The 19,046-nt window shown below is 46.8% G+C and overlaps 1 protein-coding gene across 5 annotated transcripts in view; it reads right to left on the reverse strand.

Annotated features, from left to right (window-relative positions):
• The window catches only part of SULF2 (sulfatase 2), a gene marked incomplete at its 3' end in the record, with an annotated part of 224,503 nt that overhangs the window by 140,997 nt on the left and 64,460 nt on the right, over window positions 1-19,046 (reverse strand). For 3 of the 5 annotated variants that reach the window (XM_082272192.1, XM_082272189.1, XM_082272193.1), the window contains exon 1: window positions 18,992-19,046. This exon is cut by the window's right edge and continues 34 nt beyond it. The exons of the other annotated variants lie outside the window; for them this stretch is intronic. The remainder of the gene's footprint in view (window positions 1-18,991) is intronic. 5 annotated transcript variants of the gene reach the window in all.

The following is a 19,046-nucleotide window of genomic DNA, read 5'->3' on the forward strand; positions in this document are numbered from 1 at the left end:
TGTACACTCACTACTTTACATTGTAGCAAAGTGTCATTTCTTCAGTGTTGTCACATGAAAAGATAGAATGAAATATTTACAAAAATGTGAGGGGTGTACTTACTTTTGGGAGATACTGTGCGTGTATATATATATATATATATATATATATATATATATATATATATATAGATCAATAATAATACTATTATTATCAATATTATAATACTTATTTATAAAAAATAAATAGGAGCCATGTGTGGCCACTCCTCCTCTTCAGGGGGTAGCCAATAACCAGAGAAGGTTCCCTCCTACTGAATCACACAGATTTTATATATATATATATATACATACACACACACACATACACACAGTGTGTATATATATATATCAATATTATTAATACTAATAATATAATAATACTAATATAATCATAATACCTGCATACAATAAGAGTTTACTTTTATATATTTTTAAAATACTGTAAGAAATAAGAATGAGTATATTTTATATATATTTAGACATTGTATAATTTTATTTTTAAATACTGTATAAATAATTATATTATATATATAATAATCTATATAGTAGAAGAATATTTTTACAATAATATACTGAATAAAAATATTAGCAGTATAATTGAATATATATTTAATCAAAAAATACTGTAAAAATAGGATGAGTGTAAGTTTTATATATATTTAAACTGCATAAAATAATTATAATAATTTTACAATATATACTGTTAAAATAATGTAGTAAGGCGTATAATTTTTATATATATTTAAATAAAAATTGCTGTATACAATTATAGGAAGTATAATTTTACAATAATGTACTGTATATTTTTTTGTATATAGTGAATTTTATATATATAAATAAAATACTGTATAAAATAAGAATTATAAGTATCATTTTACAATAATAATAATATTATATACCCTATTTTTTTTTTTTTTTTAAATAGGGAATATAATTATATATATTTTTAAATAATATGTTCTGCATATAATAAGAATTTTAATAAGGAGCATAATATTAGATATACAACATTTAAATGTATAAACCCTACAGTAACGTCTGTGAATAGTATATCACATCTATTAGGACATATTCAGGTTTAGTTTCTGCTTCCTGATGGACAGAACTTCACAACGATTGGCCCTTACTGTGACAGCATCAGTCAGCTCAGACTGATTGAAAATAATACAGATCTTATCTCAGCAGTCATTCAGCGGCAGGGCAGATTGCAGAACTGTGATACCAATAGAGCCACTACAGCCATAACTTGAATAAAGCTGCACACAACAGAAAATGTCATCAACTTTGGGTTTTAGAAAAAAAATTCTAGTGAATGTCTCAACCATTCGCACATCCGTCACAAATATTTTCTGAGTTTTGTCTTATAAAGTATTTTCAATGATCTTCAGCTCCATCTAGTGGCCATAAAGTGCTATTTTCCTGAAATACTCCCCAATCAGGAAAATACTGCATTGTGGCCACTAGATGGCGATGATGATAATAAACATACTGGATTATTTGTGACAGCTGTAAGACATTCAAACAGTAATTTTTTTTTTTTTTTTTTTATCAAGAGACCCCCCCCCCCAAGTATAGGGATACGCTTTGTTCTAAAGCATGGGTGTCCAAACTTTTGGCTTCTCTGGGCCACATTGAGTGTAGAGACATTTTCTCGGGCCGCATATAAAATATATACTATAATTAAGGTATATAAGTAATAAAATGCCGCCCCCCCCCCTTAGCACTAATTTAACACAACTAGTGGATGATCCCCTCCGAGGCAGCCTCTGTGGCAGTGCCCCCGACTCAACTTCCTTCCTCCCCAGCAAAAAATAAATAATAATTTTCAGGGGGCAGTGGGCCGCATTGCCTGTGGTTCCGGGCCGCATGCAGCCCCCGGGCCGCAGGTTGGACATGCCTGTTCTAAAGAGAAGCAGCAGGATAAGAATGACCGCCCCCTACTGGTCACTCATCTCATGAATCGGTGACTGTGGCGGGACTCCGGCCGGTGCGCACAGGGATGGAATTTGTACTCCATTAATATAAAACATATAGAAGACTAAATAAAATCTACTAGGAACTTGTAACATTCGAATAGGCCGAAAAATATAATAAAACGAAAAAAAAAAAAAATATTTAAAAGGCATCGCATAAAAAATAAATAAATAAATGCTATGTGTGGCCACTCCTCCTCTTCAGGGGGTAGCCAATGGCCAGAGAAGGTTCCCCTCCAACTCAAACACACAGATTTAACACTTTTCCCTTCCAATCACATCGCGGAGGGGGCGTGTACAAGCGCCAAGTATAAGAGGGTGTCAGTTCTGTATTCAGCACACACAGACATCTCTCGGCATGCTGGGAATAACCACAGCAAGGAGCATCATGGAAATACCCATAATCCTCAGAGGCCGCGCTGCAGTATTTATATGAAGGGTGGGGGGGGGGGGGGGATTCTGAAGACAACCCCCCCCCCCCCCCCAGATGAGAGACTTCCATTGTGCAATCTGCGTCACAGAAAGAAGAAATCAATATTCCTACAAAAGGAGGTCAGGACCGATCCTCCGCGTCCTTGAAGGCCTGACAGCGACAAATCCCCGCACCCGTCACACTGATATACCGCCGGCCGCGCTTTAATCTATAAAGCAATAAAGCTATTAAAGGCACAACGCTCCCAATACCTGACCCCGACAATTATTATCCCATGACGGCGCTCAGACAATCTGCAACTGTATATCTAGCTGATTACATCTGCCCCCCGGGGGAGGGGGGGGTGTCAGAGATGGAGAAGATTCTTCTCTCTATAGTGCTAACATCCGATGCCTGGGGCTCATTCATGCTATAGCATGGACTTCCGATGTCTGGGGCTCATTCATTGGCTTCCAGTGCATGGGGTTCATTCACACTATGGCACTAACATCCAATGTCGGGGGCTCATTCACACTATGGTACTAACATCCGATATCGGGGGCTCAATCACACTATGGCACTAACATCCGATGTCGAGGGCTCATTCACACTATGGCACTAACATCCGATGTCGGGGGCTCATTCACACTATGGCACTAACATCTGATGTCGGGGGCTCAATCACACTATGGCACTAACATCCGATGTCGGGGGCTCATTCACACTATGGCACTAACATCTGATGTCGGGGGCTCAATCACACTATGGCACTAACATCTGATGTCGGGGGCTCAATCACACTATGGCACTAACATCTGATGTCGGGGGCTCAATCACACTATGGCACTAACATCCGATGTCGGGGGCTCAATCACACTATGGCACTAACATCTGATGTCGGGGGCTCATTCACACTATGGCACTAACATCTGATGTCGGGGGCTCATTCACACTATGGCACTAACATCTGATGTCGGGGGCTCAATCACACTATGGCACTAACATCCGATGTCGGGGGCTCATTCACACTATGGCACTAACATCTGATGTCGGGGGCTCAATCACACTATGGCACTAACATCCGATGTCGGGGGCTCATTCACACTATGGCACTAACATCTGATGTCGGGGGCTCAATCACACTATGGCACTAACATCCGATGTCGGGGGCTCAATCACACTATGGCACTAACACCTGATGTCGGGGGCTCAATCACACTATAGCGCTAACATCCAATGTCGTGGGCTCAATCACACTATAGAGCTAACATCCAATCTTAGGGGCTCAATCACACTATAGCGCTAACATCCGATGTCGGGGCTCAATCACACTATAGCGCTAACATCCGATGTCGAGGCTCAATCACACTATAGGGCTAGCATCCGATGTTGGGGCTCATTCACACTATAGCGCTAACATCCGATCTTAAGGGCTCAATCACACTATTGGGCTAACATCCGATCTCAGGGGCTCAGTCACGCTATAGGGCTAACATCCGATGTCGGGGCTCAATCACACTATAGGGCTAACATCCGATGTCGGGGCTCAATCACACTATAGGGCTAACATCCGATGTCGAGGCTCAATCACACTATAGGGCTAGCATCCGATGTTGGGGCTCATTCATACTATAGCGCTAACATCCGATGTCGGGGCTCAATCACACTATAGCGCTAACATCCAATGTCGGGGCTCAATCACACTATAGCACTAACATCCGATCTCGGGGGCTCAATCACACTATAGCACTAACATCCGATGTCAGGGGCTCATTCACACTATGGCACTAACATCCAATATCGGGGGTTCATTCACACTATGGCACTAACATCCAATATAGGGGGCTCATTCACACTATAGCACTAACATCTGATGTCGGGGCTCAATCACACTATAGCGCTAACATCCGACATCGGGGGCTCATTTACACTATGGCACTAACATCTGATGGGAGCTCATTCACACTATGGCACTAACATCCGATGTCTGGGGCTCATTCATGCTGGCATGAACTTCGGATGTCTGGGGCTCATTCACGCTTTGGGGCTAACATCTGATGTCTGGGGCTCATTTCATTCTATGGCGCTAACATCTGATGTCTGGGGCTCATTTCATTCTATGGCGCTAACATCCGATGTCTGGGGCTCATTCACACTGTGGCGCTAACATCGATATCTGGGGTTCATTCATGCTATAGTACTAACATCTGATGTTCGGGGCTCATTCACACTATGGCGCTAACATCCGATATCTTGGTCTCATTCACACTATAACGCTGACTTCCGATGTCTGGGGCTCATTCACACTATGGCACTAACATCTGATATTGGGGGCTCATTATCATTAAAGTGCTGACATCTGATGTTGGGGGCTCATTCACTAACATTTGATGTCTGGGGCTCATATACACTAAAGCCCTTATTTTGAATGCCTGAGGCTCCGGCTAGATCAGTTTTTTTTTTTCTAGGGCTCATTCACTCGCTATCATCTTGCAATGACCTAAAAGAAGTACATTGTAAAGTAGTGGTGCGCATGAGTCCAATGCAAAATAGTGACCTGTGTTGAACGTTGACGCATTTCCATGTGTTTTTCTTCTAGCTGCATCACAAGAACACACTGGTGTGCGCGGGAAAACTAACAGATATAAAATATATAAAAAATATAAAAAATATAAAAAAAGTGCAAAAATCCCAGTGTACTTCACCCTGCTGAGGAAAGAAGTTCCCGGAATGCGCTCCATTGGGCTCCTCGCCTCATCCGCACGGCTCAGCAGCCCCTCGCCCACGCTTGAACGATCCAACGCCGCTCCAATTAGGGGTGAAGCGGGATTTATTCCCCAGCTGCATTTCTATGTCCCTCTGTGATTTCAGGAGAGATAATCCCCTCTTAGAGATGTGGAGAATTACATTACGCTAATCAGAATAAATCCACATTAAAATAAAAAACATTTTTCCGGCAGTGAACTTCCACCTGCTGTCTGAATGAGCCCAACCGGGCTCCTCGCCTCCACCGCCGGGCTCCTCGCCTCCCCCACCGGGCTCCTCGCCTCCCCCACCGGGCTCCTCGCCTCCTCGCCTCCCCCACTGGGCTCCTCGCCTCCTCGCCTCCTCCACCGGGCTCCTCGCCTCCTCCACCGGGCCCCTTTGCCTCCCCCGCCGGGCTCCTCGCCTCCCCCACCGGGCTCCTCGCCTCCCCCATCGGGCTCCTCGCCTCCTCCACCGGGCTCCTCGCCTCTCCCATCGGGCTCCTCGCCTCCTCCACCGGGCTCCTCGCCTCTCCCACCGGGCTCCTCGCCTCCCCCACCGGACCCAGAATTTCTAATTCACTTCCATTGATTGGACGATCCAATGCAGCAACCAATCAGGGGTAAAAACGATTTATTCCCTCCCTAAATATTTACCCCCCTCCGTGTCGGGACAAGGTCACCTAGAGACCTGGGCGAACATGCCAAACTGCGCCCCCCCAAAGATGTATGAGCATTATGTGTCAGCAAAAATCCCTCCCCCCAAAACAAAATTAAGCACTAATCTGCATGCTAACCTCCTAAGCATTAATTCACCCTGCTTCCAGTACAAATTCCCCCCCTGCTGAAATCCCCCCTCCCAGCTTAAATCTTTGCTCCTCTGTCCTCCAAATCCCCCCAGCAAAAAAGCCCCCCTCACAGCACAAATCCTCCTCAAGTCTCCAATCCAAGTACGCATTCCCCCCCCAACTCCAAATTACCCTTCTAACACAAATACCCCCCCCCCCCACACACACACATTTCCCCCTCATAGCACAAATCCTCCTCAAATCTCCCCACCAAGTACACATTCCTCTCACCAACTCCAAATTACCCTTCTAACACAAATACCACCCCCATTTCCCCCCCCCTCCTAGCACAAATACCCCCCAATTACCCCTCCTAGCACAAATCCTCCTCAAATCTCCCCTCCAAGTACACATTCCTCTCCCCAACTCCAAATTACCCTTCAAACAAAAATACCACCCCCATTTCCCCCCCTCCTAGCACAAATACCCCCCAATTACCCCTCCTAGCACAAATCCTCCTCAAATATCCCCTCCAAGTACACATTCCTCTCCCCAACTCCAAATTACCCTTCAAACAGAAATACTACCCCCATTTCCCCCCCTCCTAGAACAAATACCCCCCAATAACCCCTCCTAGCACAAATCCTCCTCAAATCTCCCCTCCAAGTACACATTCCTCTCCCCAACTCCAAATTACCCTTCAAACAGAAATACTACCCCCATTTCCCCCCCTCCTAGAACAAATACCCCCCAATAACCCCTCCTAGCACAAATCCTCCTCAAATCTCCCCTCCAAGTACACATTCCTCTCCCCAACTCCAAATTACCCTTCAAACAGAAATACCACCCCCATTTCCCCCCCCCCCTCCTAGCACAAATACCCCCCAATAACCCCTCCTAGCACAAATTTTCCTCAAAGCTCAAAGTACATATTCCTCTCCCCAATTCCAAATTACGCTATCAAAAAATCCTCCCCCCTCCCAAAAACAAAACTCTCATCCTAGCAGAAATCACACAAATCCCCCCCCCCCAATCCCCCCACCTAGCACAAATCCTCTACCTCCAGTCCCCTTCCCAACACAAATCCCCCTGAATCATTACTCCCCCCCCCCCACAATATCCTTGGGGTGCCCCCACCACCACACATGATACCATAGTGCCCAGGGCAGCCTCCCCTCCTGCCCACACCTTGTCCCTGTCCTGACCCCCCCCCCCCTCCTGGAGTTCAGCGGAGAGAAAATTCCTCAGCTGGAAAGGCAAAAAATATTTTTCCTGCAGGGAACTTCCACCTGCTGAGAAAAAAACATTTATATGAATGAGCCCCGGGCACAATGGAAGCCCCTCCAGCACCCATAGGGCTCCTCGTCTCATCCGCCCGGCTCAGCACCCCCTGAACCCCTGGGGATTGTCATCGATCAGACAATCCAACGCCGCTGAAATTAGAAGGACTCCAGCAGAGAGATAATCCTCGTTCTCCGTCCATCACTCCTCTACCAACAAACAATGGAGGTGGTCTCCCTTCTACTGCGGCCTCCTGGGGGAGAGCACAGCAAGACCCCCTATAATGGCCAAGTGGTCGGCTCCGGGCAAAGGTCACATAGGTGGTCCTGATCTTCACAGGAGAGGGGACTGCTCTGCAGATTTCATTTCTCCCGACCAACAAAACCAAGAAACAATGCAGCAAATGTAGTCTGATCTCCCTTCATATCAGTTATCAGCTCAGTATATAGTCTGTATACAACCAAAATCAGCGGCCATGAAAGAGGTCCTCCACCCAACTTTACTGATAAGACAAGCAGGGCCCTAGGCAAGACCAGCTACTTGCGCCCCCCCCCCCCCAAAAAAAAAAAAAAAAAAAGGGAAGGGGTTAAAAACTCCTCTATGTCCTACCCAGTGACCCTGATCTGATGGTTCCTCCATGTTATGCTTTCATACCCAGTGACCCCCATATTCCTCCATGTCACACTCGGGGACCCTAATGTCCCTCCGTGTCACACCAAGGGACTTTGATGTTTTTCCATGTCACACCCTTGGACCCCAATATTCCTCCATGTCATGCTGCCATACCCACTGACCCTGATGTTCCTCCATGTCACACCCAGGGACCCCCGTGTTCCTCCATGTCATGCTGTCATACTCAGTGACCCCAATGTTCCTCTATGTCAGACCCTGATGTTTTTCCATGTCACACCTGGGGACCCTGATGTTCCTCCATGTCACACCTGGGGATCCTGATGTTCCTCCATGTCACACCTAGGGACCCTGATGTTCCTCCGTGTCACACCTGGGGACCCTGATGTTCCTCCGTGTCACACCTGGGGACCCTGATGTTCCTCCATGTCACACCTGGGGACCCTGATGTTCCTCCATGTCACACCTGGGGACCCTGATGTTCCTCCATGTCACACCTGGGGACCCTGATGTTCCTCCGTGTCATACTTGGGGACCCCAATCCCCCATGGAACACCCGGGGACCCCAATCCCCCATAGCACACCCAGGGACCCCAATTCCTCATGGCACACCTGGTGACCCCAAACTCCTGTTACACCCGGTGACCCCGAACTCCTGTTACACCCGGTGATCCCTGATGTTCCTCCATGTCACACCTGGGGACCCTGATGTTCCTCCATGTCACACCTGGGGACCCTGATGTTCCTCCATGTCACACCTGGGGACCCTGATGTTCCTCCGTGTCATACTTGGGGACCCCAATCCCCCATGGAACACCCGGGGACCCCAATCCCCCATAGCACACCCAGGGACCCCAATTCCTCATGGCACACCTGGTGACCCCAAACTCCTGTTACACCCGGTGACCCCTATCCTCCATGTCACACCTGGTGACCCTGATTCCCTTTCATACCAGTGATGCTCCATGTAACACCCAGGGACCCCGATCCCCTGTTCTGGGGACACTAACTGGGCGGTATGAAGAGAGTGGCCCCCACTCTGCCCTCCTTCACTGTGATCCTGCTGATTCCTTCTCCCAGGACGCTCCTCTCCTGGACCACAGTGCTCACCACGGCTCCAACCGGCTCCTGGTGGAGGGAAAAGCAGCAGTCAGAGAGCTCCGCACGTCCCTAATCCCAAACCTCCTCAGACCATTCCGGTGCCTCGTCGCTTCTGCTGCAGTAAAGGTGCCGCCCTCCAGTGCCGAGCTCCGGCTCAGGTTCAGCTATCCTCCGCTCCCTGCTTAATACCGACCCAGGGAAATGAACGGCTGCCCACCAGCTCAGTGCAGAGAGTCTCTTCCTGCCTGGGGTTTAGGCCGTTCAGCTCCAGCTGAAGAGGATCATCATGCAGGCAGCACTCTGGTGGGCTCCATTCCTGCCTCCTTGGGGCCCCTCCAGCAGTGGTGGAAAGCCAGGGCCTGATAGTTCCGCCACTGCCCAAGACACCTGGCATCTTCCTCTGTCCCTTCTTTCTCCCCTACCGCCCCCTCTCCCCTCAGCTCACAATAATCATTCATGATGGAGAGAGAGTGCTGACTCCTGGCTGCGCCCCTAGGTGGCAATGCGCCCTAGGCGGCTGCCTAGTTTGCCTAGTGGAAGCACCAGCCCTGAAGACAAGAATGCAGGAGCCATGTAAGCCCGGAGCTAAATCCGTACTATGCAGGTGTTCAGGAACTGCGCCAAACCTCTGGGGAAAATAGATCGGTGAAAGTGGTCAAATATATACTTTACATGTATGTGGCCCCTTCACAGGGACTGCATATATACTGTACATGTATGTGGCCCCTTCACAGGGACTGCATATATACTTTACATGTATGTGGCCCCTTCACAGGGACTGCATATATACTTTACATGTATGTGGAAATTGCACAGGGACTACATATATACCGTAAATGTATACAACAATTGCACAGGGAGTCAGGGACTGCATATATACTGTACATGTATACGGCCACTGCACAGGGACTGCATATATACTGTACATGTATACGGCCATTGCTCAGGGACTGCATATATACTGTACATGTATACGGCCATTGCTCAGGGACTGCATATATACTGTACATGTATGTGGCCATTGCACAGGGATTGCATATATTCTGTGCATGTATACGGCCATTGCTCAGGGACTGCATATATACTGTACATGTATACGGCCACTGCACAGGGACTGCATATATACTGTACATGTATACGGCCATTGCTCAGGGACTGCATATATACTGTACATGTATACGTCCACGGCTCAGGGACTGCATATATACTGTACATGTATACGGCCATTGCTCAGGGACTGCATATATACTTTCCATGTATACGTCCACGGCTCAGGGACTGCATATATACTGTACATGTATACAGCCATTGCTCAGGGACTGCATATATACTGTACATGTATACGGCCATTCCTCAGGGACTGCATATATACTGTACATGTATACGGCCATTCCTCAGGGACTGCATATATACTGTACATGTATACGGCCATTCCTCAGGGACTGCATATATACTGTACATGTATACGGCCACTGCACAGGGACTGCATACAGTATATACTGTACATGTATACGGCCATTGCTCAGGGACTGCATATATACTGTACATGTATACGGCCATTGCTCAGGGACTGCATATATACTGTACATGTATACGGCCATTGCTCAGGGACTGCATATATACTGTACATGTATACAGCCATTGCTCAGGGACTGCATATATACTGTACATGTATACGGCCATTGCACAGGGACTGCATATATACTGTACATGTATACAGCCACGGCTCAGGGACTGCATATATAATGTACATGTATACAGCCATTGCTCAGGGACTGCATATATACTGTACATGTATACGGCCATTGCTCAGGGACTTCATACATATATATATATACATACATATACACACACACTGTACATGTATACTATATGGCCATTGCACAGGGACTGTATATATACTGCACATGTATACGGCCATTGCACAGGGACTGTATATATACTGTACATGTATACGGCCATTGCACAGGGACTGTATATATACTGTACATGTATACGGCCATTGCACAGGGACTGCATATATACTGTACATGTATACGGCCATTGCTCAGGGACTGCATATATACTGTACATGTATATGGTCATTGCTCAGGGACAGCATATATACACACATATGTACAGGAAGTCTGATAACTTATTGATCAATTATAGATCTGATAAGTTCAATCAATCTCCATAAATGCGATCAGATAACAGAAGAAAGAGATGGATTTGGCTGGATTTGATTGGATCTTCCAGCAGATCAGATTGTTTCTTTTTGATACAAATGATTGTTTAATGATCTCACAGTGAGGGATTCCAGAGAGAGATTATTATACAATCAATGCTATTGCTGTGTGTATGGCCAGCACAGGGACTGGGCACAGACCATGGACGGTCACTGTGCTCCGGAATCTTCCAGTCTGGGAAGAATCGGTCATTACATGGATGGATCCGTTTCCTTGTCCCTCCTATTGGCCGGTTACATAGCGAGGGCGATATCTCGGATGGAGAACAAAGATGTTCTGCACTTGGATTCCTTCACAAAAAACTTCTCTACAGCTAAGAAGTGATGCAATCATCATGAAACGACAATCTGATCATTCGCTGGAATCTGCCGGAGGAGGGGAAGACTGGGAAGAACGAACAATCGGACATGATTTTATTCTGCCGGATTTCCTCTTTCCACCCCCACACGGTCCAAATATCAAACAATCGCTCTGCGATAACACAAGGGGAATGTCGCCTGATCCTTAGGAGTGACTTAGAAGCAGCAAAATATATTCCAGACGAGCAGAACAGAGAGGACGGACTGCGAGGAGGCCGATCGTTTCCAGAAACTGGGACAGACTTAACCCTTTGGGGGAGATTTACTGAAACTGGAGAGTGCAAAATCTGGTGCAGCTGTGCATGGGAGCCAATCAGCTTCCAGGTTTTTTTGTCAAAGCTTAAGGGTCCTTTCACACGGGATTTCCGATAAGGTTTTCCTGATTGGACGCTCCATTCACCCCTATGGAGCGGAGGGTGTCCGCGGTGACATGTCTGCTGACACCCGCTGCTATCCAATCCTGTCCATAAAATCCAGACGGATGGTGACCCTATTTTCTGTCCAACTGGAGGATCGGATCGGATGGGATTGGATGAAAATGGACAGGCGATCCGATTTCATCCAATCTCCCATAGGGGAGAGCGGGGATCTTACAGGTCCGTCAGTGGGCAGGGACGGACCTGTCACCCGTCTGATCAGCAGATCGATCCCCACCGAGTAAGTGGATTCCATCAAAGAGATACACCCAGTGTGAAAGGACCCTAATTGAACAAGCTGAAGTCAGAAGCTGATTGGTTTCTTTGCATACCTGCACCAGATTCTCCATTCTCCAATTTTAGTAAATCAAACTCTGTGTCCCGTAATGATTGCAAATAATATGCGTAATATTATCGATCCCCCATGACCCCCCCCCTCCTGTCACAAACAGACCAATGACCCCCCACATCACACACAGACCAATGACCCCCCGACATCTCACACAAACCAATAACCCCCCCCCCCCCCCGACATCCCACACAAACCAATGACCCCCCGACATCCCACACAAACCGATGACCCCCGACATCCCACACAAACCGATGACCCCCCCCCCACATCACACACAGACCAATGACCCCCCCCGACATCTCACACAAACCAATAACCCCCCCCCCCCCGACATCCCACACAAACCAATGACCCCCCGACATCCCACACAAACCAATGACCCCCCGACATCCCACACAAACCGATGACCCCCGACATCCCACACAAACCGATGACCCCCCCCCACATCACACACAGAACGATGACCCCCCGACATCCCACACATACCGATGACCCCCCCACACCACACACAGACCGATGACCCCCCCCCCCACATCACACACAGACCGATACCCCCAAATCACACAGACCGATGACCCCCCGACATCCCACACAAACCGATGACCCCCCACACCACACACAGAACGATGACCCCCCCATCACACACAGACCGATGACCCCCCGACATCCCACACAAACCGATGACCCCCCCCCCACATCACACACACAGACCGATGACCCCCCGACATCACACACAAACCGATGACCCCCCCCCCACATCACACACACAGACCAATACCCCCCCCCACATCACACACAGACCGATACACCCCCCCCCCCCACATCACACACAGACCAATACACCCCCCCCCCACATCACACAGACCGATACCCGCCCACATCACACACAGACCGATGATTCCCCCGTAACACACAGATCGATGATTCCCCCCCACATCACACACAGACCGATGACCCCCCCCACATCACACACAGACCGATGACCCTCCCACATCACACACAGATCGATGACCCCCCCACATCACACACAGACCAATACCCCCCCCCCCACATCACACACAGACCGATACACCCCCCCCACATCACACACAGACCAATACACCCCCCCCCCCCACATCACACAGACCGATACCCGCCCACATCACACACAGAGCGATGATTCCCCCCCACATCACACACAGACCGATGACCCCCCCCACATCACACACAGACCGATGACCCCCCCACATCACACACAGACCGATGACCCCCCCCCCCACATCTCACACAGACCGATGACCCCCCCCACATCACACACAGACCGATGACCCCCCCCCACATCTCACACAGACCGATGACCCCCCCACATCTCACACAGACCGATGACTCCCCCCCCCACAACACACACAGACCGATGACCCCCCCCCACATCTCACACAGACCGATGACCCCCCCCCCCCCCACATCTCACACAGACCGATGACCCCCCCCCACAACACACACAGACCGATGACCCCCCCCCACATCACACACAGACCGATGACCCCCCCACATCACACACAGACCGATGACCCCCCCCCCCACATCTCACACAGACCGATGACCCCCCCCACATCACACACAGACCGATGACCCCCCCCCACATCTCACACAGACCGATGACCCCCCCACATCTCACACAGACCGATGACCCCCCCCCCCACATCTCACACAGACCGATGACCCCCCCCACATCACACACAGACCGATGACCCCCCCCCCACATCTCACACAGACCGATGACCCCCCCCCCACATCTCACACAGACCGATGACCCCCCCCCACAACACACACAGACCGATGACCCCCCCCACATCACACACAGACCAATGACCCCCCCCACATCACACACAGACCGATGACCCCCCCCACATCACACACAGACCGATGACCCCCCCCCCACATCACACACAGACCGATGACCCCCCCCACATCTCACACAGATCGATGACCCCCCCCCACATCTCACACAGATCGATGACCCTCCCCACATCTCACACAGATCGATGACCCCCCCCCACATCTCACACAGACCGATGACCCCCCCCCACAACACATACAGACCGATGACCCCCCCCCACATCACACACAGACCGATGACCCCCCCCCACATCTCACACAGACCGATGACCCCCCCCCCACAACACACACAGACCGATGACCCCCCCCCCCACATCACACACAGACCGATGACCCCCCACATCACACACAAACCGATACATAGCCATAACTACATGATGGGGTGCCCAGGACTCCCCTTCCGAAGGACTGCAGACCACCCCTCAGAATAGAAACCCCCCCCCCCACCACCAACTCACACTTCTTATGACACAAACATTTCTCTCTCATCCTGTCCACAATGAAACAATAAAAGAACTCCACCATAAATCCAATTCCTATTTTTAATAAAGGAATCTAATTTACAACCTAATAAATACCTTTTAATACATTCAACATTTTGTTATATCCCCCCTCCCCCTTTTTATGATGCATCTGAACACCCAATAAGACATTTTCCTGTAAATGTTTTTTAATAAAAAAATAAAAAAAATCACAACAACAACAATGCACTAATTTAGGAACTACAGATCCCAGCATTCCCAGTGTCACGGATAGTAAATTAAGGTCTTCACTACCATCAAAATCACAGCAAATGACTGCCAGCCATTCAACATTACAAGTCCCAGCAGTCCCTGGGGTCCCAGAACCAGTAGATTAAGGTATCTTCTATAATGAAAGTCACAAGCATGACCACCAGGCATACAACAGTGGAGGAACTATAAATCCCAGCAGTCCCGGGGGCAGAGGTCACAAAGCTAGTAGCTTAAGGTCTTTGCTACCATGAGGCTTAGTAGAGTGGCAGCCAGGCAGACAAGAGGAACTACAAGTCCCAGCAGTTCCGGGGATCACAGCTCACAAAGCTTGTGGATTAAAGTCTTTGCTATCATTGAGACTCACTAGAGTGACCGGCAGGCAGACAAGAAGAACTACAAATCCCAGCAGTCCCGGGACCACAGAGCCAGTAGATTAGGGTATCTTCTACAATTAAACCTAAAAAAGTGACCGCCAGGGATACAACAGAAGGAACTACAAGTCCCAGCAGATCACAAATCTAGTAGATTAAAGTCTTTGCTACCATGAGGCTCAGCAGACTGACCTCCAGGCAGACAACAGGAGACACTACAAGTCCCAGCAAAAAGCGGTTTTCTTTTCTGCTATCTGGTAAGCTTGCTTGTTTTTTTTTTGTTTATATATATATATATATATATATATATATATATATATATATATATATTTATTTATATTCATTTTTATTTAATTTTGTGTATATATATATATATTCATTTTTATTTATTTTGTATATATATATGTAAATATGTTTTTAATAACAAGCTGCAAGATTTTAACAAACAAAAAAAATGACAAATCCCAGCACTCCCGGTCCGGGGTCACAGATCACAAAGCTTGTAGTTGATGGTATTTTGCTACCATGAGGCTCACTAGAGTGACCACCAGCCATACACGAGTAACTACAAGTCCCAGCAATCCCAAGTTCACAGAACCAGTAGATTAAGGTATCTTCTACGATGAAACGTAAAAGAGTGACCACCAGGGATACAAAAGAAGGAACTACAAGTCTCAGCAGTCTCTGGGGTCACAGATCACAAAGCTAGTGGGGAGGTCACAGGTCACAAAGCTAGTGGGGGGGTCACAGGTCGCAAAGCTAGTGGATTAAAGTCTTTGCTACCATTGAGGCTTCCTAGAGTAATTGCCAGGCCGACAACAGGAGGCACTACAAGTCCCAGCAAAAAAACGATTTTCTGTTATCTGCTAAGGTAAGCTTGTTTGTTTTTTTATTTATATAATCATTTTTATTTAAAATTTTGGATACTGTATATGTAAATATGTTTTAATAACAAGCTGCATGTTTGCAAGATTTTTAATAAACAAAAATCTCCAAGTCCCAGCAGTCCCGGGGTCACAGATCACACAGCTAGTAAAATATTTGCTACATAGAAGCTCAGAGTGACCACCAAGCATACAACAGGAGGAACTACAAGTCCCAGCAGTGTCTGGGGTCACAGATCACACAGCTAATCGATTAAAGTCTTTGCTACCATAGAGGCTCACTAGAGTGACCGCCAGGCATATAAAAGAGGAACTACAAGTCCCAACAGTCCCTTCGGTCACAGATCACACAGCTAGTAGATAAAAAGTCTTTGCTACCATAGAAGCTCATTAGAGTGACCACCAGGCAGATAACAGGAGACACTACAAGTCCCAGCAAAAAGCCCTTTTCTTTTCTGTTATCTGCTGAGGTAAGCCTGTTTATTTATGTATATATTCATTTTTATTTCTTTTTGGATATATGTCAATATCGTTTTAATAACAAGCTGCATGTTTGCAAGTCCCGAGGTCACAGATCACAAAGCTAGTAAAATCTTTGCTACATAGAAGCTCAGAGTGACCACCAAGCATACAACAGGAGGAACTACAAGGTAAGCTTGTTTGTTTTTGTTTATTTATGTATATATTCATTTTTATTTTTGGATATATGAATGTGTTTTTAATAAGCTGCATGTTTGCAAGATTTTTAATAAACAAAAATCTTCAAGTCCCAGCAGTCCTGGGGCTGGGGTCACAGATCACAAAGCTAGTAAAATATTTGCTACATAGAAGCTCATTAGAGTGACCACCAAGCATACAACAGGAGAAACTACAAGTCCCAGCAGTCCCGGGGTCACAGATCACACAGCTAGTAGATTAAAGTCTTTGCTACCATAGAGGCTCACTAGAGTGACCGCCAGGCATACAACAGGAGACACTACAAGTCCCAGCAAAAAGCCTTTTCTTTTCTGTTATCTGCTGAGGTAAGCAGGTTTGTTTTTGTTTATTTATGTATATATTCATTTATTGTAAATATGTTTTTAATAACAAGCTGCATGTTTGCAAGATTTTTAATAAACAAAAATCTACAAGTCCCAGCAGTCCCGGCGTCACAGATCACAAAGCTAGTAAAATCTTTGCTACCATAGAAGCTCATTAGAGTGACCACCAAGCATACAACAGGAGGAACTACAAGTCCCAGCAGTCCCGGGGTCACAGATCACACAGCTAGTTGATTAAAGTCTTTGCTACCATAGAGCCTCACTAGAGTGACCGCCAGGCAGATAAGAGGAACTACAAGTCCCAGCAAAAAACCTTTTTCTTTTGGATATATGTAAATATGTTTTTAATAACAAGCTGCATGTTTGCAAGATTTTTAATAAACAAAAATCTACAAGTCCCAGCAGTCCCGGGGTCACAGATCACAAAGCTAGTAAAATCTTTGCTACCATAGAAGCCCATTAGAGTGACCACCAAGCATACAACAGGAGGAACTACAAGGTAAGCTTGTTTGTTTTTGTTTATTTATGTATATAATCATTTTTATTTTTGGATATATGAATGTGTTTTTAATAAGCTGCATGTTTGCAAGATTTTTAATAAACAAAAATCTTCAAGTCCCAGCAGTCCTGGGGCTGGGGTCACAGATCACAAAGCTAGTAAAATCTTTGCTACCACAGAAGCTCATTAGAGTGACCACCAAGCATACAACAGGAGGAACTACAAGTCCCAGCAGTCCCGGGGTCACACAGCTAGTAGATTAAAGTCTTTGCTACCATAGAGGCTCACTAGAGTGACCGCCAGGCATACAACAGGAGGAACTACAAGTCCCAGCAAAAAGCCTTTTCTTTTCTGTTATCTGCTGAGGTAAGCAGGTTTGTTTTTGTTTATTTATGTATATATTCATTTATTGTAAATATGGTTTTAATAACAAGCTGCATGTTTGCAAGATTTTTAATAAACAAAAATCTACAAGTCCCAGCAGTCCCGGGGTCACAGATCACAAAGCTAGTAAAATCTTTGCTACCATAGAAGCTCATTAGAGGGACCGCCAGGCATACAACAGGAGGAACTACAAGTCCCAGCAGTCCCGGGGTCACAGATCACAAAGCTAGTAGAATAAAGTCTTTGCTACCATTGAGGCTCATTAGAGTGACCACCAGGCATACAACAGGAGGAACTACAAGGTAACCTTGTTTTTTTTTTTGTTTGTTTATTTATGTATATAATCATTTTTATTTATTTTTGGATATATGTAAAAAGGTTTTAAGGCTCCATTCACACCTGGGCGTTTTCAGCTCCAAAAACGCTCAAAAGAAACGCTTCCAAAACGCCCAACAAGTAAAACCCCATTCATTTAAATGACCCCTGTTCACATCTGAGCGTTTTGCAAAACGCCTGTAGCTGAAAAAAGTACATGAGCTTCTTTTTGGGCTGATTACCAGCGTTTTTGATAGATGTCAATGAAAAACGCCTGAAAAAATCGCGGTAAAATCGAGGTAAAAATCGCGGTAAAATCGCGGCAAAAAACGCTACGCTCAAGTGTGAATGCAGCCTCAATAATAAGCTGTATGTTTGCAAGATTTTTAATAAACAAAAATCTACAAGTCCCAGCAGTCCCGGGGTCAAAGATTGTCTTTGCTACCATGGAGGCTCACTAGAGTGACCACCAGGCATATAACAGGAGGCACTACAAGTCCCAGCAGTCCCGTGGGTCACAGAGAACAGCGACATTGGATGGAGCTGCCATAACGTTGGGCTGCGCTGTCAAAGTCACCTACCTACAGAGATCGGGAATGTGTGGTCGGCGTTGCTGAGCTTTCGCTGTCATGAAAA

This window comes from Pelophylax lessonae (genome assembly GCF_965119305.1).
Source record: "Pelophylax lessonae genome assembly, chromosome: 11".
Taxonomy (NCBI): Eukaryota; Metazoa; Chordata; class Amphibia; order Anura; family Ranidae; genus Pelophylax; species Pelophylax lessonae.